The following is a 25,423-nucleotide window of genomic DNA, read 5'->3' as shown; positions in this document are numbered from 1 at the left end:
GAGATGGGAACAATAACAATTTCAGCAGAGAGCAAATGCTCGCAAATGTGAGTTGGAGCCCATCAACACGTTCGGAGGATTAAGAGATCAGCCTTGTATCCATCTTTTTTATTTGCACAGTGCATTTATCTTTGTCTCTAGAGTCCAGATTTTATTCACCAGTCCATTTCCATCCCTTCTATTACTGAGCAGGAACGTAGGAAAGAAAAAAGAATCATCAAAGCTGCAGCACTTTTAATTGTTTAGCTGTTTTTCTCAAGCAATGTCCAAGTTATGCTCCCTGAGTTGTCTGGCCTGGTTCTTTTGAGGTAACTGTAATATGATGCCTGGCTTTCATGTTAAGCTGGAAATCCACAAAACGAATGAACAAGCTGCTTATTTCTCCTTTTTTCAGTAGGGAAATTACCTGTGGAGGATAATTCTGCATTAGGTTCGAACACTGGATTAAGGGATTAAGTATTTGTAAACACGTCAGATCTCATACATCAATGTGAAGCCGTCCTTCTAAATCCAGGCATAATGCAGGACTGGGTTGTTTATGCAGTGAAAAATTAATTGGTTGTTCTTATGGTGGTTTATGGCATGGGGTGGCTCAGTGGCTAAGACGCTGAGCTTGTCGATCAGAAAGGTCGGCACTTTGGTGGTTCAAATCCCTAGTGCCACGTAACGGAGTGAGCTCCAGTTACTTGTCCCAGCTTCTGCCAACCTAGCAGTTCAAAAGCATGTGAAAATGCAAGTAGAAAACTAGGGACCATCTTTGGTGGGAAGGTAACAGCGTTCCGTGCGATGTCAGTGCTGGCTCTGCGATTTTGAGACTAAGATGAGCACTGGCCCCTTAGAGTTGGGCACATATGTCCAAGAGGAAAATTTACCTTTATGGTGATTTATGAAATCAAGAGTCCTGGTCTAACATGATATACAAACATTAATTTTTGCTTTTCTAGGTTACCCTCTGTATTGCTTGGCAAACTAACATTCTTCTTGCCTGTTGTTATACGTCTTATGTAACAACCTTTGCAGGACAAATATATTTATTTTACATACTGAAAATGGCATTTTTGTGGACAAGTATATCCCTTAGAAAGTGAAGAGATTTTCCCTTCTGTTGGTTGCTTAATACTAAAACAGTGAAATTGAATTATGTGAAATTTAAGAGAGTATGACATACAGATGGTCCTTGCTTACCAACTGCCCTGTTTAGCAACTATCTGAAGTTACGACAGTTGGGGGGGGAAAAACAGCTTTCAACCAATCCTTACATTTACAGCTAAATATCCTTAGCAGACCATACTAAACTAGCCATAATTTTCTTAACCACATTTGTTGAATACCACAATTGGCTTGGATCCTACAGTATTCTCAGCCATAAATCATGGGCTATTTATGGGATTTTCATGGACAGGGCATCCGTTTGACAATTGGTAGAATGGAATCCTAGATTGGTGTGAATTTGCTGCTGCTGCTGATATTCTCATGTTTAAAACTTTTAAGTAACTCATCAAACATGTTTAACTGTGTTTAAATTTGTTCAAACAGAAGTAACCCTCAACTTGTGTCCACAACTGAGACCAGATTTTCTGATGTTAAACAAGTGAGCCCTACCCAATTTTACAACTTTTTTTTTGGCCACAATTGTTAAGCAGAGCATTGCAGTTCTTAAGTGAAGCATACGGTCATTAAGCAAATCCGGCTTCTTAACTTTGCTTGATGGAAGCTAACTGGGAAAATCATAAATGTCATTCACATGACTCTGAGACAGTTCAACTATTGTAAATACATGGCAGTTGTCAATCATCCAAATTGCGATCAGATGACCATTGGGATGTTGCATCAGTTGTAAGTGCAAGGACCATTTGTAAGTCACTTTTTTTAGTACCATTGTAACTTTTAACAGTCACTAAATCAGTGTTTCTCAACCTTGGCAACTTGAAGATGTCTGGACTTCAACTCCCAGAATTCCCCAGCCAGTGAATGCTGGCTGGGGAATTCTGGGACTTGAAGTCCAGACATCTTTAAATTGCTAAGGTTGAGAAACACTGCACTAAACGAATGGTTATAAGTGGAGGACTACATGCATGTATTTTTGTTATTTGGTACATATAGGAGCCTTTAATGCTGGAATGGATTATTGGAGCTAAGGTCCAACGCATCTATAAGGCAGCACATTGGAGAATGCTCATCCATTGTCATTTATCTCTTAATGAGGCAAATTCCAGAGGTCTGTTTCAACCAGGGGTGGGTTTCTCGCCCCGTTCCAACCGGTTCGGTTGGAACAGGGCCGGCGGCGTACTCGTGCACGCGCGCGGCGCACGCATGCGTACTAGCATCTGTGTGATGCTCCAGCTGCTCCTGGAGGATCGTGCAGGCGCTGTATGCGTCCTGCGCATGCGTGGAAGCGCAGAACTTGTCAAAACCGGGTAAGGAGCGCGGGCAGGCGGGTGTGCCCTTCGCCGTTCCCGGAAGTTACTTACTTCCGGGTTCGCCGACCAACCGGTTCGCAGGGACCTCCGCGAACCGGTTGAAACCCACCCCTGGTTTCAACCCATCAGAAAGCTCATTCAGCATGCCCACTGTGGGCTGGGAATTCTGGGGTGTTCTACAAAACATCTAGAAGGCACTGTTTAAAAGGGTCTGGGGATAAAAATGGCATTGAAAGTGGATTTAGAGCTGACAGGCCAAGAGAATGACTTAGAAAAAGATGTTTCTCTTGATCTTCAAAAGCAGCTGGCTCAGGTTTTAAAAATTTTAAAGGAAAATACGGATGACAAATCAAGAGAGTGACCTGGATATTTTTTTTTCCTCCTTACTGGATTTACAAAAGAGGCTTGTTAAAATCTTGAAGAACTCTGTGCAATGGGGGAAAGAAGAAATGAATAGGAATCAAACGCTATAGCAGTATTTGAATATGAGCTAAAGATTAAGATTGTTAGAAGCGAAAGGAAGGAATATAAAATTGGTTTATTTAATCCAAGGGAAAACAAACATATTGTTACTTCTAGCAACCCTTTATGGGCTTTCTGCTAACGCCAGGACTAAAAATACAATACTTTATAGATTTGTTTATAGATAAAAGATGGGGTACTAGATGAAGAGATAAATGTTTGCCTTAGAGGAAGTGAAGAATAACTTAATTTGTACTTGCACTGATAAAGTTACTTTATACTTTTCTTCTCTTTATGATATTCTTTTTCTCCTTTCTATTTTTCCCTCTTTTTTTTGCACTTTTTACATCTTCCATCCTCTTTTCTTTCAAAAAAGTCTAGCTTGTATTAGATTAAACATGTTAGCATCCTGGGATTTTGCTCAGATGTTTTTGGGTTTAACTAGGGTTGAACTGATAGACAGTTGCGGTTGATGGTGATGGAGATGATAAATAAAGAGAAGCAGGATATTCATTAGAGGAAAAAGCTGTTTTTCCTGATGCCACATTAGGTTGTTTCCTGCAGAAAAGGTGTCAGTGAGCTTTGAAGTAAATATGTAAAACTAGGTGGATACCGTGCTTTACAATGAAATTGTGTGATCAGGCAATGCAGGAGAAATCCGGTTCACTCCGGTTCAAACTGTTGACTCAATGGCGGTCACTGATTGAAACACATAAGGAAATATCTCTCCTGCCTCCTTGAGTCCAGAAGCAGTTCTATAGGTGGAAGGCATAGACATTTTGGTGAGGTACCGACGTTTAGTACTGTTAAGGAGCCCCAGACCACTCCTGAGTGAAGGAGTGGAATGTCTGCCAGTTTGAACTGAGGCAATGGAATGTGAGGCAACTGGTAGTTGGAACAGAGTTCTTTTCAGGTGGGGAGGGGGAGTAGAACTCCTTAGCATTAGAGATTGTGTTAAATACTATATTGGAAATGCTAATGATCTGATGATCATTTCGAAAAATCCTTTCTTACTGAGCACTTAGAAGCCAAGAGGAACATACGTGCCAAATTTCGAGTTTGTAGGCTTTACGCTTCTGGAGATTTCATGATGAGTGAGTTGTATTTGGCTTATAGATAGATAGATAGATAGATAGATAGATAGATAGATAGATAGATAGATAGATAGATAGATAGATAGATAGATAGTCACAACCCCTGGTAAGCCCCAATTATGGGAGGAAGCTAACTGCTTCCATCATCTGTCAATCGGCTCGTGACGAGCCGATTGACAGATGATGGAAGCAGTTAGCTTCCTCCCATAATTGGGGCTTACCAGGGGTTGTGACTCTAAATATATACCTTCGTCCCTGGCTTCAGCTGATAAGGAGGAGACCTGTGGCTTAATGGCTAAGATGTTTGCCTAAGATGCAATACAGCACAGGTTCGAATCCCAGTAAGGGTATGGATAGCTGATGAGAGCTAAATAGCTTGAAATAGATCTATACTAGTCTCCCTTTATTTATTTATCAGCACAAATAAAAAAAACATATATATATATATATGATATATATATATATATATATATAGATAGATAGATAGATAGATAGATAGATAGATAGATAGATAGATAGATAGATAGATAGATAGATAGATGATAGAGATATAGATATATAGATATCACTTTTGCCTGACATCATTTCTATGCCTGTTGGGTAACTGAAAATCAATACACTATCATCAGAAATTAAAACTAATCACAGTGAGTGGCACAACATCAGAATCATAGGTATTGCTATGATGGGAAGAAATTACGGACTATGGCTGTACAGGCTTATGTGTGTGCACGTTTTAGTGACTTGCAACTCGGCTACATGTTTCAACATAATAGTTGTATTGTTAGAACGAGGTATGCTTTCAGGTGTGGTAATTATACCCATACTGGTTACTATACCTGCAGCGGAAAAACCACTGCAAATTATTCCAAGCTGAAAATGTGCACGTGTGTGCATTAGTACAAATTTTATTTCAATTACCTTACTGTCACTTTTAATCCAGGGGAAATTGCTGTTTCTACAGCAGCTTGAGCACCCTCTGGTGGATGACTCGAGTCAAAGCTTCTGAAGTAGAGTTCTTTCATTACAGTCTAATCAGGATTTGGCTAATAAGCCTAATTATAACTGTTTCTAGGGAACAGCAGAAGTGCTGAACAAAATCTGTCTGAAATTAACCTTGAAATTCACGTACAAAAAAGTATTAGATCTCTCTTCTGGTTTCTGTTTCTCAACCTGTGCCCTTGCTACTCTTCATTTCAGCCCCAGGAAGGTTACAGTTCATTATCCTTTTAATCAAAGAAATATGTTCCGTGTCCTAAATTAACACATATGTTTCATTATGAATCGACTAGCATTTGTTCCTTGGATTCTCCTGTGGAAAATATTACCTCAGCTAAACTATATATGCTGTTAGTTGTCAAGGAAGGATGGCAACAGAGTGGCTGAAAGGATCTGATTGTTTGATTAAACATAGCGCGATAAATATACATGGACAGGTGGATTCCATTGAATTGCATTGATTTTAATAAACCTCAAGGCTTATCAGCAGACTTGGAGCTGAAAATTGATATTGCCGCACCCAGTTCCCAAGTATTTTGCAGATGGCTGACATTCCTCTTAGCTTTGTTACCTGTCACATCAGCATAGGGCTTGCTAGAAACCAGTGAATGCATTCTTTTTCTGCTTTTACTGCCTTCTGTTATGTAAGTAACCTGTTTCCCTGAAAATAAGACCTCCCTGGATAATAAACCCATTCAGGCTTTTGAGCGCATGCGCTAAATAAGCCCTCTCCCAAAAATAAGCCCTCCCTGAAAATATTGCAACACGGCAGCAGCCATGAGGTAACCACGCTCACTGCCTCCTGCACCTCAAAATAATAAGACCTCCCCCAAAATAGTGCTTATTTGGGGGGGGGGTCAAAAGAAAATAAGACCCTTATTTTCGGGGAAATACGATACTTTTAACATATGCTGCTTCTAGGCAACCACTGGTTGTATCCGTGTGTCTCATCAAGTTCTAACTTTCTTCATGATGTCAGCAGAACTATAAAAAGGCATCAAACCCAGGAATGGGCTCAACAAATCCATAATCACTTCCATCACTTGTGTCTTCCTTCCCACAGTTAATAGAATTGTTCTACGGCATATGTATGGTCGCAAGAGGTTAATTGTGTATACAGAGTAATTCAGGGAATCCTGCCACACCTTAGTGATAATGACATTACATTTGCAAAAGGCTCTGTGTGCCAAATTACGACCGAGGGCTTTTAGTCAACCAGTGGAACTACTTTTCCATGAATCTGGACTTTATTTGCTTCTAATTTTTCCTCTTGAACTATTTCACTGCTCTTTTGCCTTTTACATGTTACTGGATCATTTTTTCCATCCGTTTTTGTGTCAGTATCCCCCCAAAAATGCATAGTGGATTTCAGGGATGGGTTTCTCGCCCCGTTCCAACCAGTTCGGTTGGAACGGGGCCGGCGGCATCCTCGTGCACGCGTGCAGTGCACGCATGCGTACTAGCGTCTGCGCGACGCTCCAGCTGCTCCTGGAGGATCGCGCAGGCGCTGTATGCGTCCTGCGCATGCGTGGAAGCGGACAACTCGTCAAAACCAGGTAAGGACTGCGGGCGGGCAGGCGCGCCCTTCACCGTTCCCAGAAGTTACTTACTTCCGGATTTGCCGACCAACCGGTTCGCAGGGACCGCCGCGAACCGGTTGAAACCCACCCCTGGTGGATTTCTGAGAGCTACGGTTGTCTTTCACCAATGTCGTTTAAATTATTTTCCTTTGCAGAGATAGATAAAAATTCATCAAAATCATGTCCTGTCTAGCAAATGATTCGTTTGTTTAGTCCATCTGTATTGTGAAATTCCATCTTTCATTCGCATAGACCTGGCCCTTAACCAATTTTCCCTCCATCTTTAGCATAATCATAATAAATCACTGACTAAATCCAATATTGGGCATCTGTTTACTTCTTTGCCCTTTAGTTAATTACAGTATTTGTTGTTTTTGTAAGTTTATACATTTTGTTCCATTGATACTATAGTTCTTCAGAATGCTTCAAAATAGGTTCATTGATTACAATCCTTTTTGGTTTTATTTTTTTCCCCTCCTGCTAGTAGATTTTATGAACAGTTAAAATCATTTTTAATACTATGTGTGGCATTAATTTTCTAAGTATAGCGATCTGGATGTCCCAGATTGGAGAAGACTAGTCTAATCTGAGAATTGAAAGGATTAAATTGTTCAAATGTAATTTGAATTAAATATTGAACTATTATCATTTTGTAATTCTCAATCATTTACCAAGATCTTATGCTTAGGTCTTTCTCAATCATGCTATCTTGAATTATTTTGATGGGAGACACCATAATTATAACCTAAGATATTCTGAATGCATAGAATTCTCTGCTCTTGAACTATAATTCCTCGTGGCACGACAAAACCGCACTCGACTAAGCCGCACCCGATTAAACTGCGTCGCTGACGTCATCAACAGGGCAACAACAGCGAGCGCGGAGAAAGAAGGGCGCTTTAAATAGCGCTTTGAAAGCAAGACGATTCAACTTAAGGTAAGGGTTAGGGTTAGGGTTAGGGTTAGGGTTAGGGTTAGGGTTAGGGTTAGGTTTAGGGTTAGGTTAAGGGTTAGAGTTAGGTTTAGGGTTAGGGTTAGGTTAAGGGTTAGGGTTAGGTTTAGGGTTAGGTTAAGGGTTAGGGTTAGGTTTAGGGTTAGGTTAAGGGTTAGGTTAAGGGTTAGGTTTAGGGTTAAGTTTAGGGTTAGGTTTAGGGTTAGGTTTAGGGTTAGGTTTAGGGGGGTTAGGTTTAGGTTTAGGGGTTAATTTTAGGTTTAGCGTTTACAGCGTGCTTCTGTCTCCGCGCTGTTGTCGCCCTGTTGATGACATCAGCTACGCGGTTTCGTCGAGCGCGGTTTAGTCGAACGCGGTTTTGTGGTGGAACCATAATTCCTATAGAGGGAAAACTTCATGTCCTTGAGGAACAGAAGGAATAGCTACTACCAAAGCAATGGTCAGGTAAAAGGGACTAAAAAATTTGACCAACAAAATAATGTGAGAAAACTGTTAAGACAATCCTTTTCCTAGATCACCAGAAGATAAAAGGAGGAATAGAAACCCATTCAGATTTGCAAGATTCTACAGCTTTATACAAGGGATGTGGTAGCTCAGTGGCTAAGATGCTGAGCTTGTGGATCAGAAGGTCGGCAGTTCAGCGGTTTGAATCCCTAGTGCTGCGTAACAGGGTGAGCTCCCGTTTCTTGTCCCAGCTTCTGCCAACCTAGCAGTTCGAAAGCACGTAAAAATGCAAGTAGAAAAATAGGGACCTTTGGTGGGAAAGTAACAGCCTTCCTTGCGCCTTCGGCATTTAGTCATGCCGGCCACACGACCATGGAGATGTCTTTGGACAGCGCTGGCTCTTCAGCTTAGAAATGGAGATGAATAGAGTGCTTGTCTTTTTTTAGGACAGTGGTGAGTAGTGGGTGTTAGCTGTTCCAAAGGGTGGGGACCACACAGGAAAGGCCCAAGTGGGCCAATATTTAAGGGAGGGGTCTTGGAGTGTATCCACTCTGATGAAATGCACTGAGTAAGAGGTAGAAACCTATAATCTACTTATTTTTCTTTGTGTAGCTGAATTTTTGCACTGTTCTATTAAACAGTAACCCTGCTGAGATGTGACACTGTAAGTTGGTAAACCACTTTCACCTCGGAGAAATGGATGCACTTTGAAAGAATCAGAATGGAAATTGCTGTTAGTGAAACAGGCTGAGTTTATTGTTTTTCTCCAAGGCAGATTGGTTTGAAGGCAATGATATTTACAAAATGTGAGATAGTTACATATTATTAGCATTATATCCCACCTTTATTTTGGGTGAACTCACATAGGGGTGCATAATGCTCCAGCCTCCTGTTTTCCCTCACAGTAATGATCCCGTGAAGCGATTGGGCTGAGTGAGTCTCACTGACGCCAAGTCCCCTCAGCTTTCATACCTAAGGGAGGGAGGACTGGAACTCAGGATCTCCGTGTTTCTTGTTCGGCTCCTAAGTAATTATTTGAACTGATTCCAATCACATTAAAATGAACATGTGTTACTGGGTTGGATTTCACCCCTCCAAATAATTACTAAGGATATGCGTGTTTTGCCCTACACTTAAAAAAGGATTTAATTAAGGCTATAATTTTTTTAAAAAAAAGGGAAAGTTCTTGTTGCTATGTTTGGAAGTCAGCTGGGCTTAAGTTTGTTTCCTTTCTTTTGGGGAAGCAAGACACACAGCTTTAATTTCCCCCTCCTTGGTATCTAGCTTACAGTGTGATTTATGTAGGACAGGGGTGTCAAACTCAAGCCCCAGGGGCCACATCCGTCCCCCCCCCCCGGGTGCTTAGATCTGGCCATCAGGGCCACCGTAGAGACAACAAAGGACCCGTGACCCGTCAAAACCACGGTCCACAAAAGCGCGCTCGACGAAAGCGCGCATTTGACGTCATCACAGCGCGACGCAAAAAATTAAAAATTGAAATAAAAATAAAATTAAAGCAAGCCGATTCACATAAAGGTAAGGGTTAGGGTTAGGGTTAGGGTTAGGTTAAGGGTTAGGGTTAGGTTTAGAGCGTTAGGGTTACGTTTAGCGTTAGGTTAAGGGTTAGCGTTAGGTTTAGCGTTAGGTTAAGGGTTAGGTTTAGGGTTAGATTTAGGGTTAGGTTAAGGGTTAGGTTTAGGGTTAGGTTTGGGGGGGTTAGGGTAAGGTTTTTGCTTTATTTTTACATTTATCGATCACAGTGAGATGTTTTCGTCGCGCTCTGATGACGTCACGTACGCGCTTTCGTCGAGCGCGCTTTTGTCTACCGCGGTTTTGTGGTGGAACCCAAAGGACCAACCCACAGTGCCTCTGCCAGCGAAAAACAGAGTTCAGGATCCTGTTTTCTCTGACAGAACACTCAGGCCACCACAGGGGCCCCTAACATGAGTGACATCGAGCTGGTCATGCCTACCCTGGCCACAGCCACTCTAGCCCCCGAAGGTCAAACACAACCCTGATGCAGCCCTAAATGAAATCGAGTTTGATACCCCTGATGTAGGAGAAAACTGGGGAGAAGGGGTGGAGTTAAGCACATCATCAGCTTAGAATCTTTATGTTGCCGCAAACGGTTCCACCACAAATGCGCGCACAACAAAAGTGCGCCTGACTAAACCGCGGTGTCTAAAGCGCGGTGACAAAACCGCGCGACGAATGAGCGACTAATTAGCCCTAAAGCGCGCCGACAAAAGCGCGCCGACAGAAGCGCGCTGTAACGTAACCCTCAACCTAACCCTAAACCTAACCCTAAACCTAACCCTAAACCTAACCCTAAACCTAACTGTAAATCTTACCTTAAATGAAATCGCGCTTCTGTCGGCGCGCTGTTGTCGGCGCGCTTTTGAAATCGCGGTTTTAGCGCCACGGTGTTGTCGGCGCACTTATGACGTTCGCGCTTTTGACGGGTCACGGCCGCAAACAATCAAAGTCCAACCTGAATTCTGTTGACCCTTTTCTGGAGCCAATTTAGTGTTGAACTTCAGTTGACTAGATTTTTGCGTATAGGCGTATGAATAAATTTTCTATGCTGCAATCTAATGGACCGTCCTGATTCTTTGCACCTGACAGTTTAGCTTTTACCTAAGATGCCATAGGAGTTCTTGCCAGGTCCTCAGGTCAAGCTGTCTTCTGATGCCTATGATTAATTGTGATTTGATGTGACCGGAGACTGGTGCCTATCTTTTGTTTGTCTTACCTCCTGCTTAGTGCAAGATTTACTTCTTTTGCCTTTGTGATAAGAATGGGGACTACTAATAACCACCCTCTAGATGTGAATGGAAAGTCAGTTTGGTCTAGTGCAGTGGTGTCAAACTCAAACTCAGTCAGGGTTGTGTTTGACCTCAGAGGGCCATGGGCCAGAGTGGGCATGGCCAGCTGAACATCACTCGTGTTGACGCTTGTGGTGGCCCAAGCGTTCTCCCAACCAAAACGGCCCTCCTGAGCTCCGTTTTCACTGGCAAAGGGTTGCAGGAGAACGTTGCAGCTGAAAACGGAGCTCGGGAGCCCATTATTGCTGGCAGAGACACTATGAGCCAGTCCTTCACTGTTTCCAGGGTGGCCCCACAGACCAGATCTAAGCCCAGATCCAGCCGCCGGGCCTTGAGTTTGACACCCCTAGTATAGTGGCTAAGAGGCTAGAAATCAGGAAACTAGAAGTTCTAGTCCTGCCTTAGGCACAAAGCCAACTGAGTGACTTTGGCTGATCACTTTTCTCAGCGGTAAGGAGGCAATGGGAAAATTAATAGACTTGAAGAATAATATTTAGGGGCATGGTTGTCTGAACATAATAAAGCACTACACGTATATTTATTAATTGCTAAATATTGGTTCTTCTCTTTGCTTAGACAGAAATCCTTCTAATGGGTCACTGCCTTCTCAATCTCTTGGGAAGCTATGCTGAGTGATCACTTGGACTAGAAACCTCTTTGCACAGCATGTTCCCTTGCTTCACCCTGGAGCAAATTAGGGAGAAAATAAAAATCACTGAATAATGTATTGAAATGCTATATAAAAGAGTTTAAACCCATGAAAGTAAACAGTGCAGATTGAATGGAGACCCTGATTTTAGTTCTTCAAAATGCTTCTTTTAAAGTTGCTATCCAGCACACCTGTGGGTTTTCTTTTTCCTAATTCTAATGCTGAACATTTTAATAACTTCAATGCTCCATCATTCTATGGTCCTACGTTGTTGCTGTTGCTTTATTTATGTAATAAAAACCTAAAAAGCCATAAAAAAGAGGAAAAAATATCACAAAGAGAAAATGATACAAGAGCAAGAACAATATATCAGGGCTCATGTTGATGAGGATTTTCAGTCATCCAGTTAGAGCAGGGATGACAAACTCTATTTCATTAAGGACTGTGGTTGATCTCGGGGGAACGGGTGGGCGTGACCGACTGGGTAGGCATGGCCGAATGGGTGGGCATGGCCAGCTTCATGCCACTCATTGGACGTAGCCAACTAGGTGGGCTTGGCTAGCTTGACGCCATTCCCCAAACTGCTGGCATGTTTCCTCTTCGCACTGGATAGACCGGGCTGAAGCTACACTGACCCGATGTTTCCTCTCCGCATTGGGTAGACAGGCTGAAACCACTCTGGTCTGATGTTTTCTCCTTGCACTGGGTAGACTGGGCCGAAGCCACGCGGGCCTGATGTTTCTTCTTTGCATTGATTTTTTTTTTTTTGATTTTTTTTTTTTTGATTTTTTATTAACATTTGTAGGCCGCCCTTTTCCCTGAGGGGACTCAGGGCGGCTCACATAAAATCAGGGAGGGGAAGTACAAACAGTAACATAGACACATATAATAAAAGTAATAAGCAACATACATTCATCATTCGGGAGGGGCGGCTATCCTTGTCCCCAGGCCTGACGGGCTAGCCAGTTCTTGAGGGCTGTGCGGAAGGCCTGGACGGTGGTGAGAGTACGAATCTCCACGGGGAGCTCGTTCCAAAGGGTCGGAGCTACTATTGAGAAGGCCCTCCTCCTTGTAGTTGCCAGCCGGCACTGGCTGGCTGATGGAATACGGAGGAGGCCCAATCTGTGTGATCTAATTGGTCGCAGGGAGGTGATTGGCAGGAGGCGGTCTCTCAAGTATCCAGATCCACTACCATGCAGGGCTTTATGAGTGACTAATAGCACCTTGAAGCGCATCCGGAGATCGACAGGTAGCCAGCGCAGCTCGCGGAGGATAGGTGTTATGTGGGTGAACCGCGGTGCACCCACAATCACTCGCGCGGCCGCGTTCTGTACCAACTGAAGTCGCCGGATGCTCTTCAAGGGCAGCCCCATTGGGTAGACGGGGCCAAGGCAATGTGAATAGACCTAGCTGAAGTGATGCAGAATGGGCCCTTACATTTTCCAGGATGGCCCTGTGGGCGAGATCCATCGCGGGTCGGATGTGGCCCGGAGGCCTTGTGTTTGACACCCCTTAGTTAGAATTATCTGGAAGTTCAGTCATGGCAGCTGGACATCTTTTCCTTTTGGTTTGAAACGCTCATCCAGGTAACTTCTTCAGTTTGAGCAAGTTGGTTAGGAGAACCCCAATATTTGTCCTCCAGGATTGTTTTTTGAATGGATTGACTCATTAGGCGGGTAGGCAGAGAGTCATTGAGGGCTCTTGCTCCTAAATATTCTCTTAGGTGGGTCATTAAGTGCGTGTCCTAACCTAGGCTTCCCCAGACCACGAAGCAGACTCCTTGTCCTGACAAATACCCTTTTTATTAAGTTAATGTGAATTTTGCTCATTCACATCCAGCAAAGTCTTTCAAGGGAGGATGTACAGTCACAGAGTTTATTTGGCTTGGAGAGCTGTCAGGCTGATATCTGCAAAACGTGGCAAGGAGTCTCGGAGAGTCACGAACCAATTAATCGAACTAATTGTCTCCTGCAAACTCCACTCCCCTTTCGCTCCTCTTTTAATTCCCTATGGGAGGGGCCATTCATCATCCACCTGTGGCCTTACTCCCAAGTTGGCCCTTGTTCCTTAGCTGTTCCCTTCTTCTGGCAACTGCGCATGCACACACTGGGAACAGGCTGCAGCTGTTCTTCTGCCTCACTGATATCTGACTCCGAAGGTAGCTGATAACTGTCAGATGGCCTCATTGCTACCTCTGACACAGAACCCTCATCAGAGACTTCTCCAGACTCCAGGACTGGCCCATGTTCCTCCCCAATCTACTCACTGTCCGAATCTGTTGCCTGTTCTGCTGGCCAGTGGCAGGTCACAACACTGTGACCCCCACAGTGAACCTGTGAAGTGGTCTTGATCTTCCTGGGGGCTGATACAAGAGCAGCATAACTTCCAGACAAGAGCTTTTCATATGTATCTGTGTATGTACATTAAGCTTTACACAACCGTTTTAATAAAACACCGCTGTATTTCACTGTAACCTATACATAATCCACCTCTATTAGGAACTTGTTTATGAGTCACAAGTAACAACATCAGCTCTTCAATCTACAGACATCTGGCCTCATTAATTTATCCCTGCAATGTTAAAAGTTTGGACTTTTATCCATAAAAGGGGCTTAGGGAATCATTTTTGATTGTGCTGTTGCACATTCCATGTAATAGGCACACATCATTCAAAAGAATATAAACATCCAAAATTACTATATCTTGTCTCAAGGTCAAATTAACACATGCAATTATTCCCCCCCCCCAGAACTTAATAACATTAAAATGTTGCAAAATACAGTGTTTGTTTTAACAAAGTGTTAAACAAACATTTCTAATAACAATCCTTTTCTATACAAAAACTCAGTTATTCTTTACAAATCATCCATTAAGTCTGAAATATTGGTGTTTTTTTGTTAAATCTAAAATCTATTGTCATTTTTTATATTAGGTTTAAAACAACTTTAGAGAAAATAGGTATATCCAATTCCTTATTTCATTCATTCTTTTAAAGTGCATGTGAAATTGATTTTGATTCTAATTGTGGGCTTTTCTCTCTCATTAAATTGGATAAGTATTCATGTCAAATGCATTAAGTGACTCAGAAGCTGAAAATGCCACTTGTCGACATCAGAATATCAGTAAACGTTGTAGTTATAATGCTGCCAGCGATTGGCAATGCACAATGGGATTTATCTAATAAAACACAGAAAATGGTTAAAATTCATTATCATCAATACCTGATCTAAAGTAAAAAATCCCAGCATCCAGCCAAATCTTCCAGATTTTAAAATATATTTTAAGGTCTGAATTACCTAAAGAACGTTTAGCTTAGTGTGCAAAGCAGCTTTTAATAAACTTCCAAAAGACTAACTAAGCGGTCTTTGCTAAAACATACAAAAAGCTTCAGTGCAATAAAAGAACAGGAAATTAAGCAAAACATACTTTAAATATTGAGTCGGGATCTTTGATACAAGTAGTCCTTGTTTAACATTGCAACTGTACTTTCTTGATTTTTCTATTGAAGATGTTTCGCTTCTGATCCAAGAAGCTTCCTTAGTTCTGATAGGTCTTTAGCTCTTCCATTCCCCACTATCCTGTCAGAGCTGAAGAAGCTTCTTGGATGAGAAGTGAAACGTCTTTAAAAGAAAAAGCAAGAAAATCCAGTTGCCTCCTGAAAAAGCACCTTTGTACAATGAATGATTAAAAGAACTAGGCTTGCCTAGTCTAACGAAGAGAAGGTCTAAGGGGTGATTTAATAGCTGACTTGAGGGCCTGGTCAGAACTGGTGAATTGGTCAACCTGCTGAATACCACCTCTGGATTATTGCCTTGTTTTACGACTTTTCTTGCAACAGTTGTTAAGTCAATCACTACAGTTAAGTTAATAACCTGATTGTTAAGTGGGTCTGGCTTCCCCATTGACTTTGCTTGTCAGAAGATCACAAATGGTGATCATGTGACCATGGAGATGCTGCATAAGTGTGAAAAATGGTCACATCACCTTTTTCAGTGCTGTTATAACTTTGAATGGTCACTAAATGAACTATTGTAAGTTGAGGACCACCTGTACAATAGTATGAGTATTTTCCCTCTTAGCTAATTTTAGTTTTGACTTTCAGTGTTAAGGAGTAAGATGCTGCGTTATTTTATTTATATAAAATATAAATAAAATGTTATTTATAAGTATGTTAGGTAGGAATTTTGCTGTTGGAGAAGAATTGATAGCCAGGAAAACAAGCAAATAGATCAGTGTTTCTCAACCTTGGCAAGTTGAAGTCCTGTGGACTGTTACAGAAGAAGAAGAGGTTGACCTCTTCTCCATAGCACCTGAGGGCAGAATAAAAAGTAAAGGTGAAAGATCGTTAAAAATAAATCCAACCTAGAAGTAAAGAGAAATTTCCTGACAGTGAGAACAATTGACCTGCTTGCCTCTAGAAGTTGTGGATGGTCCATCACTGGAGGTTTCAAGAAGAGACTGGCAAACAATTATGGCAAACCTAGGATGCCCTCTCTGTGGGCATGCCAGCCATTGCCCCAGCCCAGCTCCATCGCACATGTGTGCGCACCTCCCACCATCCAGCTGGTCTTCAGGTCTCTGTCACGCATAGGCAGGAGGAGGGGCATTCCCCGATCTCCGCAGGTCCCCCCCATCCACAGATGCCTCTCCGTGGCAAAAATGGGAGGAGAAAGGAGGGGGAACCTGCAGAGATCGGGGGAGGCACGGCTGGCAGAAAGGCAGGAGAATGCTAGGGTGCGCTGGGAGAAGAAATGGGGGGGGATCGGGGAAAGAACATGTGGCAGAAATGCAGTAGAGAGCTAGGGTGCGCTGGGAGGAGAAACGGGAGAGATCAGGGAAGGCACGGGCAGCAGAAAGGCAGGAGAAACCTAGTGTGTGCGGGGGACGGGACCTGGAGAGATTGGGAAAAGCACGGGTGGCAGAAATACAGGAGAAGGGGATTGGACTAGAACAGGGGTGTCAAACTCTTGTCATCACATGACATATTGTGACTTTTCACCCATTCACTAAACCAGGGGTGGGCATGGCCAGCATGTAACATATCTGGCCTTCGGCCCGCAATTTTGACACTCTTAGACTAGTATATCTCCAAAGTGTCCCTTCCAACCTCTTTATTCTGTTTTAAGTTTTCAACTACTCTTTTTTCCCATAGGGGAAAAAAAAACAGAAATGTATCTCTGCAACTCTAAAGCTGTTTAGAGTGGAATCCTTGGCTCAGTTGCTTTATGGATCCCAGTTCGGCCCTTATCCTAATTATAGGCTGTTGGAAATTGTATATGTTTATAAGAGTAGTGTATCAAGCTCCAAAATGCGTATCTGATGTAATTCTGAGTCTAGACAGTGGTCGTGTGAGATTTGATGTAAGAGCTCTGGTATTAATTTTCAATTATTGGCTTAAATGCCATTTTTTTCCCCAGTTGGGTTGACTCCATTTCTTTTGTTCAACAAATTCCAATTCTCTTGAATAAAAGTAATTTTTAGGTGGTGGTGGTGGGAATTTCCTACATTTCATCCAATTCACTCAACCTACCTAAGAAAATTATCAGCAGAAAGTGTTTAGATGCTGAACACTGGAACAAGTAAGGCCTCATTGCAAAAACTACGTAAGTATGATTTAATCACTCCAGGGGGGAAAGCAGAGAATTACATCCATTCAATGATCTTCCCGTTTCAACGTAATGATTTCGATTCAGTAGGTTGCCTTATGTACATGGGAGATTTAATAATCTATAGCTAGTTTATCTGTTCAGTTGAATCCATTCTCCATGGTGTTGTTACATTGCTATTCCTATCATGATCCCTGAAGAACTCATTTTTCCTTTGTTCTTATGTACTCCATGCCAGTCTGAGAAATTTTATGTTAATTTCTTCCTATTGGATAAGAAACACTTTATTACCCAATGTAGTAAAGTTTAGCACAACAGTTGTGACCCGTGTTCAAACAACTAATTTTTGGTCTCCATGAGCAACATGGCTGTGTTGCTCCATCAATTCTTGGTCATGTATGACTGAACTATTAATTGTAACCTATCAATATTTTACATTATTAGACTTTACAGTACAGTTTATTTCTATATTACTGATTTATTGCACCATCCATTCAACATCTAATTTAAAACTTCCTATACTGGTAGTCCTCGAGTTACCAGCACAATGGAGCCCAACATGTTGCTAAGTGAGACATTGTGAAGTGATTATTGCAGTGGTAGGATTCAAAAATTTTGACTACCGGTTCTGTGGGCGTGGCTTAGTGGGCGTGGCATGGCTTGGTGGGCGTGGCAGGGGAAGGATACTGCAAAATCCCCATTTGCTCCCGATCAGCTGGGACTCGGGAGGCAGAGAATAGATGGGGGCGGGGCCAGTCAGAGGTGGCATTTACCGGTTCTCAGAACTACTCAAAATTTCCGCTACCGGTTCTCCAGAACTGGTCAGAACCTGCTGAATACCACCTCTGGATTATTGCCTTGTTTTACGACTTTTCTTGCAACAGTTGTTAAGTCAATCACTACAGTTAAGTTAATAACCTGATTGTTAAGTGGATCTGGCTTCCCCATTGACTTTGCTTGTCAGAAGGTCACAAATGGTGATCATGTGACCATGGAGATGCTGCATAAGTGTGAAAAATGGTCACATCACCTTTTTCAGTGCTGTTATAACTTTGAATGGTCACTAAATGAACTATTGTAAGTTGAGGACCACCTGTACAATAGTATGAGTATTTTCCCTCTACTTAGCTAATTTTAATTTTGACTTTCAGTGTTAAGGAGTAAGATGCTGCGTTATTTTATTTATATAAAATATAAATAAAATGTTATTTATAAGTATGTTAGGTAGGAATTTTGCTGTTGGAGAAGAATTGATAGCCAGGAAAACAAGCAAATAGATCAGTGTTTCTCAATCTTGGCAAGTTGAAGTCCTGTGGACTTCAAGTCGCCAAGGTTGAGAAACACTGAAATAGATCATAGAAGAAGTCAATTCAGAGTTCTCACTTGAAGGACGAACGTCCAGGTTTATGTTTTTGTATTTTGAACACATCATATGAAGACTCCGCTTTTTTGAGAAGTCTATAATGTTAGGAAAGATGGAAAGAAAGAGAAGAGGATGATAGCAGGATGGTCTTGATTATAGGGGTGATAGAGGCATTGTTGGATGACCTGAAGGGCCATTGGTAACAGAGCATCCTGGAGATTTTCCTGCAAATTAACGAGCTTGATGTTATGGTATATAATCAGTCGTGATCTATTTATGTTGTACTTTGAAGCAATATTAGGTTTTAGTCAATGTTCTGTAGCACATTACTAAAGATTCTAATCCTTTTTACACTCTGTTATTATAACTCAACTTAATGTCTAAGGAGATTCTCAGTCATCCAGGTCATGGTTGTCCCAAAGATGCTTTTTTCAAGAGGCAACTGGACTTTCTGGTTTTTTTTTTAGGATGTTTTGCTTCTCATCCAAGAAGCTTCTTCAGTTGATACAATTGGTATAACTGGTATAACTCGTTTCAGTGGGGAATATAAGGTGGATTTTGGTACAGAAGATCAGCAGCACTAAGCTTTGTGTAGAAGGGAAACCACAATTTTATTTTGTTTTTGATAGTATTCAGTATTCATATCCATATATGAACTCGCTCATCATTATTATCATCATTTTAGCCATTGTCTATCCCTGTGATGGCGAACCTATGGCACTTGTGCCATAGGTGGCACACGGGGCCCTCTCTGTGGCCACGCAAGCTGTCGCCCAGCTCAGTTCCAACGCGCATGCGTGCTCACCTCCTGCCACCAGCTGATCTTTGGCTCTCTGCCACGCATGTGGGAGACGCACGCGCATGTGCAGAGGAGAGGCAGGGGGTGTATGCGCATGCACGGGGAGCCTCTGCCCTGTTTTTGGTCCCAAGAGGCTGCAGGGAGGTCTGCTAGGCCCAAAATGGGGCATAGGGCCCGTGCGGGGGTCACGTGCACATGCACAGGGGGGAAGGGCGCAGGGGTGGGGTCACGCGCACATTGCATTATGGGTACACTTTCGACACGTGAGGACAAAAAAGTTAGCCATCCCTGGTCTATCCGCTGCAGGATGAAGGCCTCTTCTGCATGTTTCTAGCCAATATGGTGTTCTGTCCCCCCACTTCACGGCTCTTAACAAACGCAGGCAGGCAAACTTAAAAGGAAGTCTTTCTTTATCAGTTCTCAGTTCAAACTGGCTTCGAGCCCAAAAATAACATAAATACAAGTCTCCGACAAGAATACAAAACAAAACTCTTACAAGCAATGTACTTCTTCCAAAGTCTCCACGAATCAGGGTTACAGAAAACACCAAAGCACTTATCCAAGTGTAACAAGCAATGTTGTACGAACCCAGGAACACACGAAGGAACGTTGACTCCTGCGACTAGGGCGTGGCAGTATCCATCCTTTTATCTCCAAAACCCCACTAACGAGCCCCAGCTGCATCGTTAATCATTGCATTCCGAAAAGACTCACAGCAGACATCTGCTGAGTCACAACATATGGTCCTGAGTTTCCTTTTACCAATTGGGCCCACAATACCTGTTGATGTTAATCCATCTTGTTTTAGGTCTCTGTTATGGATGCTTTTTACCAAGTTCGTATCACAATGGAATGAACTCATTGTGGTCTTTTAAATTCTCACTTCTTTCCTAATTAGCATTTAAATGAGCACATGTCTCTTCTTTTTTTTGCTGTACCAATTGAACAGAGCCACTTTCTCTGTAACCATGAATAGGTTCGTTGTAGTCCTAGCCGTATCTACTCAGCACTTATTGTGCTGGTGAGAGTTACTCCCAAGAAACTCAAGATAAGATTGTAACAATGTGACTTCTGTTTGATTACCCTTCCCTGGGATTTAATAGAATTTGTTTTCCAGAATGTTGCATAACGAATTTAATAGAATTTGTTTCCTGAATGTTGCATAAAGAATTTCATTCAATAACCAGGAAACTTAATAATAATGCTATTCAGCAGAAGCTTCGCCCATTTTAAAGATGCATATGATGTGCTGCTGTGTTATCGTGACCTGCATCAGTTCATTTGCATTCATCACAATGATTTTGTATTTTAAAGACCACGGGCAGCATTTCTGAATGGCTTAGTATCTCCCTCGGGTTTCCAACTTTGCTTGAATACATTAGTACTTTCAAGTCTGTCACATAGAATAGCTGTCAAAAGCTGATCAGGAGTTAGCAGCACCAGAACTGCTCATCTTATTCCCTTCTTCCATTTTTGAGGATATATCCCACTTCTTCGGCTCTTCTCTCTTAAATGAATATGGAATTTGAATGTACAAGTGAAACTTGAAAAATTAGATATTCTAATTTTTCGAGTTTCACCTGTATGTACTTTTTCAGTGGAGAAGGTGATACTTTTGAAAGAACTGAGCCTGAGCTCATGTTTCTGGATGATTTTATCGTTTTCTTGTGATGCTTCAGACTCAAGCTATATCCATTTATAATATTGTAGCCATCGCACTTAGGCTTATATACCACTTCGCAGTGCTTTACAGCCCCTTTCTAAGCAATTTACAGAGTCAACCTATTGCCTCCAACAATCTGGGCCCTCATTTTACCGACCTCGGAAGGATGGAAGACCAAGTCAATCTTGAGCCAGTCAGGATCGAACTGCTGGCAGTCAGCAGGATTTGCCTGCAATACTGCATTCTAACCACTGTGCCACCATGGCTCTCAAATTACAACCACAATTGAGACCAGAGTTAAGCCAAAAGGTCACAGCCAATTTTATGACCTCTTTTGCCACGGTTATTAAGCAAATCTCTGCAATCATTATATGGTTGTTAAGATAATTTAGTTTCCCCTGTTGACTTTACTTCCTGATGGAAAGGTTGCAAATGGCAATCACATGACTCCCGGGATGCTTGCACCCATCATAAATATTAGCCAATTACCAATTGGTTTAATTTTGATCACAGGACTATGGGAATGCTGCATTGGTTGCAAATGCGAGGACCAGTTGTCATTTTTTTGAGTGCTGTTGTAACTTTGAACAGCTGCTAAACAAGTAATTGTAAGTCAAGGATTACCTATAGCAGTTCAGTATATGTTTATAAACATCATTGTTGGCAATTTTTTTTAACGAAAAGCTACTCACCTAAATATGGGTTCCACCACAAAACCACGTTCGTCTAAAGCGCGCTCGACGAAACCGCGTAGCTGACGTCATCACAGGGCGACAACAGCGCGGAGACAGAAGCACGCTGTAAACGCTAAACCTAAAATTAACCCCTAAACCTAAACCTAACCCCCCTAAACCTAAACCTAACCCTTAACCTAACCCTTAACCTAACCCTAAACCTAACCCTAAACCTAACCCTTAACCTAACCCTAATCCTAACCCTTAACCTAACCCTAACCCTAACGCTTAACCTAACCCTAAACCTAACCCTAAACCTAACCCTTACCTTAATTTGAATCGGCTTGCTTTCAAAGCGCTATTTAAAGCGCCCTTTCTCCGCGCTCGCTGTTGTCGCCCTGTTGATGACGTCAGTGACACGGTTTAATCGGGCGCGCTTTAGTCGAGCGCGGTTTTGTCGTGCCACGCTAAATATGATCATTTTGTAAATCTCTTTAAAGAAATCAAACTGCCATCTTTTCTTTTGGATCTTTGGCCTGCCACACTTTCTATTATTCTACTATGTATTTTCTACTGTGGGAAAATGGGAGGAGGGGTTATAAGGAGTATGTAGCCAAAACAAAATTCCTTCTAGAAAGCCAAGGTCATCCTTTGTCTTTGCACCTCTGCATCGGACCGGAACTGGATGGGTGGAACTGCCAGCATGGCAATGGGAGATTGGACCATGTGATGGATTTGTGGGTGTGGGGGCAAGATCATGAACTTTCAACTAGGTGGGGAAAACCTGGAAGCTTTCAGATTCAGGTTTTCCCAGATGTGCCAACATGGCTCTCTTAATAAATTGGAACTTTGCTTTGCCTTGGACTCTGATTTACTTTTGGATGCTATTTGGAACCCTGACACAAAGTTGATTTCATGGGACAGGTGAAAAGTTCTAAAACATGTCTCCTTGACTTTCTGTTTCCTTTTTATCAGTGATTTTATTCTTGTAAGATTTTTCTTAAGTCGATGAGCAGATAAATGCCTAATTTTGAGGGGAAAACAGTTTGATAGCCTTGTACTCAATTGGCTCAGTAAATTTGATTCTCTGCCACATCCTGGGTGCTTGCTAAATTTATTGCAAAATTGTTTTCCTTTTGTTTGCTTCTGTGGTCACCTGTTTTTGTCACTATGGGGAAGGGTTGTCCCCAATATCATCATCCACAGAAATGTTGTAGAGTTATCATTTTTTTCCTTAATTAGCTCATTCTGTTCTCTGGATTTGAAGTGGTGCCTCTCACTGTTCTTGCTTTTGTTCTCTCTATTGTTCATATGTACAAAATTATAGTCCTTTGGTTATCCCCCCTACAAGAGCCAAGGTGGCGCAGTGGTTAAATGCAGCACTGCAGGCTACTGCTAGATCAGCAGTTCAGCGGTTCAAATCTCACCGGCTCAAGGTTGACTCAGCCTTCCATCCTTCCGAGGTGGGTAAAATGAGGACCCAGATTGTTGGGGGCAATATGCTGACTCTCTGTAAACCGCTTAGAGAGGGCTGAAAGCCCTATGAAGCGGTATATAAGTCCACTGCTATTGCTATTGCTATTTATATTATCCTCTATAATCAAGGACCTCCTTTTCTTCATTGGCTTCCAACATCCGTCTTTAAAGAGGTATGCAGGATGCATTTTTCAAAGTATTATTTGCATAGGCAAATAGTAAAAGAGAAAAACATCTATTGCATTTTGCTAAGCAGTTGTCATTGACAAAATTTACTCAAACTTCAATTAGATCAATTAATATATACACATACATATACAAATAAATGGCTGCGTGTGTGTGTGTGTGTGTGTGTGTGTGTGTGTGTGTATACTCCAGCATAACTCTGGAACGCCTTGAGCAATTTCAACCAAACTTCGTACACAGATGACTTACTCTCTGGGAACAAATACTGTGGGAGTAAGACACTTGTAACACCCCTCGGGGTGTATATTCTGTTACGATATAGCCTATTGTGCCTTAAAATGGCTTCTACTGTACTGCTGTAAAATGGCTTCTACTGTACTGCTGTAAAATGGCTTCTACTGTGCTGCTGTAAAATGGCTTCTACTGTACAGCACAGTGGAGTTGCTATGGTAACAGCTTCACAGTACTCCACAAGGGGGCTCCCTTTGGTAAGGGGGAAAATCCAACATTGGAAACTATGTATGATCCAAACATTTTCCCCCTATAAATAAATACCCAGTCAACTCCAGGTTAGTAATTAGCAAAATAGTAATCAAGATAACAGTCAACCTACACTAGAGTGGATTTCCTTAACAACCCTGCTAATTTAAGATTTATACTTGCAACTTTTGTTCATGTGCCTAAACATTTAGGGTGAGCTATTCAAATTACATAGATAACATTCAGTTATTGCTGTGTTATATTGCATGCTGCTTTTTTTGCAGCAAACTTCTCTGTGGCATATTGTTAAATGATCAGTGACCTATTTCAACAGTTACCTTTGGACGTTGCTTATTGCTTATGAATGTCCAGATGCTAAGGCAACACACAGTTTCCAAGCTTGACTTTTTCTTCCATTCAGTACTTCCTTCGTTATAGAATTCCTTGCTTGAATTAAGCCCAACTTATGCATGACATAAAAACCGAGGAATCTTCATATAACTCAACCCAAAATTTGTATTGTTGTTGTTGTTAGTTGCAAAGTTGTGTCCGACCCATCACAACCCGCATTGACAACATTTCGCCAGGCCTTCCTATCCTTTACCATCCTCCGGAGTCCATTTAAGCTCATGCCTACTACTCCATCCAGCCACCTCATTCTCTGCTGTCCCCTTCTTCTTTTGCCCTCAATCTTTCCCAGCATCAGGCTCTTCTCTAGTGAGTCCTTCCTTCTCATTAGGTGGCCAAAGTATTGAGTTTCATCTTCAGGATCTGGCTTTCTAAAGAGCAGTCAGGGTTGATCTCCTCTAGGACTGACCAGTTTGATCGCCTTGCAGTCCAAGGGACTCGCAGGAGTCTTCTCCAGCACCATAGTTCAAAGGCGCTCAATTCTTTGGCGCTCAGCCTTCCTTATGGTCCGACTTTCACAGCCATACATTGCAACTGGGAAAACCATAGCCTTGACTATACATACTTTTTTTGGCAGGGCAATGTCTCTGCTTTTTAGTATGCTGTCTAGATTTGCCATAGCTTTCCTCCCCAGGAGCAAGCTTCTTTTAATTTCTTGGCTGCAGTCCTCATCTGCGGTGATCTTGGAGTCCAGGAAAATAAAATGTGTCACTACCTCCATTTGCCAGGAATTGAGAGAGCCGGATGCCCTCTCAATTGTCTTTGTATTATTGCTATGCAAATCCTTGAAAAGAAGTGCTTCACAACTCACAGGAACTTAGACAAAGCACGTTTCTTGGAAGAATTAAAGCAGTTGCATGTTTTTTCCAGACTCATTTAAACTGCTTCATAAATTCAACTACTTATAAATGCTTCATAAGCAACTGGGGGGCAGGTTGAGAAGCAGCTGTGCAAGCTTCTGGAGAGGCGGAGAAGTTTGTCTCTAGATAATAAACCCAAGAATACCTGGAACAGGCCCTTTGCAGGAATTTCTGTATGAGGATGCAACATCTGTCTTCAAAGTGTCAAAACAGGGATGTCCTTTGAAAGCTGACCTTGTGCTTGGCACCACCAGCAGAGGAAAATATATGCAGGTAGAGACAGCTGGGAATAGCAGTGTGAACCTTGCAAACACCATATTATTTTAACACTTTGAGAAAAAAAGGTGTTTTGTCCGGGATAATGAGCTTCGTAAATCACCTGTTTTGACTAGTTTGCACAGTCAGGATTAAGGCCATTCATTTATCTGAAAATGTTTTCTTGTGGGCATTTTAAATAATCAGAAGGACTTTCCTCCCTCTTTT

The 25,423-nt window shown here is 42.1% G+C and overlaps 1 protein-coding gene across 1 annotated transcript in view; it reads left to right on the top strand.

Annotated features, from left to right (window-relative positions):
• Window positions 1-25,423, top strand: part of MICU1 (mitochondrial calcium uptake 1) — a 199,730-nt gene that overhangs the window by 35,366 nt on the left and 138,941 nt on the right. The window lies entirely within an intron of this gene.

The sequence above is a fragment of the Thamnophis elegans genome, chromosome 15, assembly GCF_009769535.1.
Source record: "Thamnophis elegans isolate rThaEle1 chromosome 15, rThaEle1.pri, whole genome shotgun sequence".
Lineage (NCBI taxonomy): Eukaryota > Metazoa > Chordata > Lepidosauria > Squamata > Colubridae > Thamnophis > Thamnophis elegans.
The sequence above is the reverse complement of the archived record's forward strand: the minus strand, read 5'-3'. Positions and strand labels throughout refer to the sequence as shown.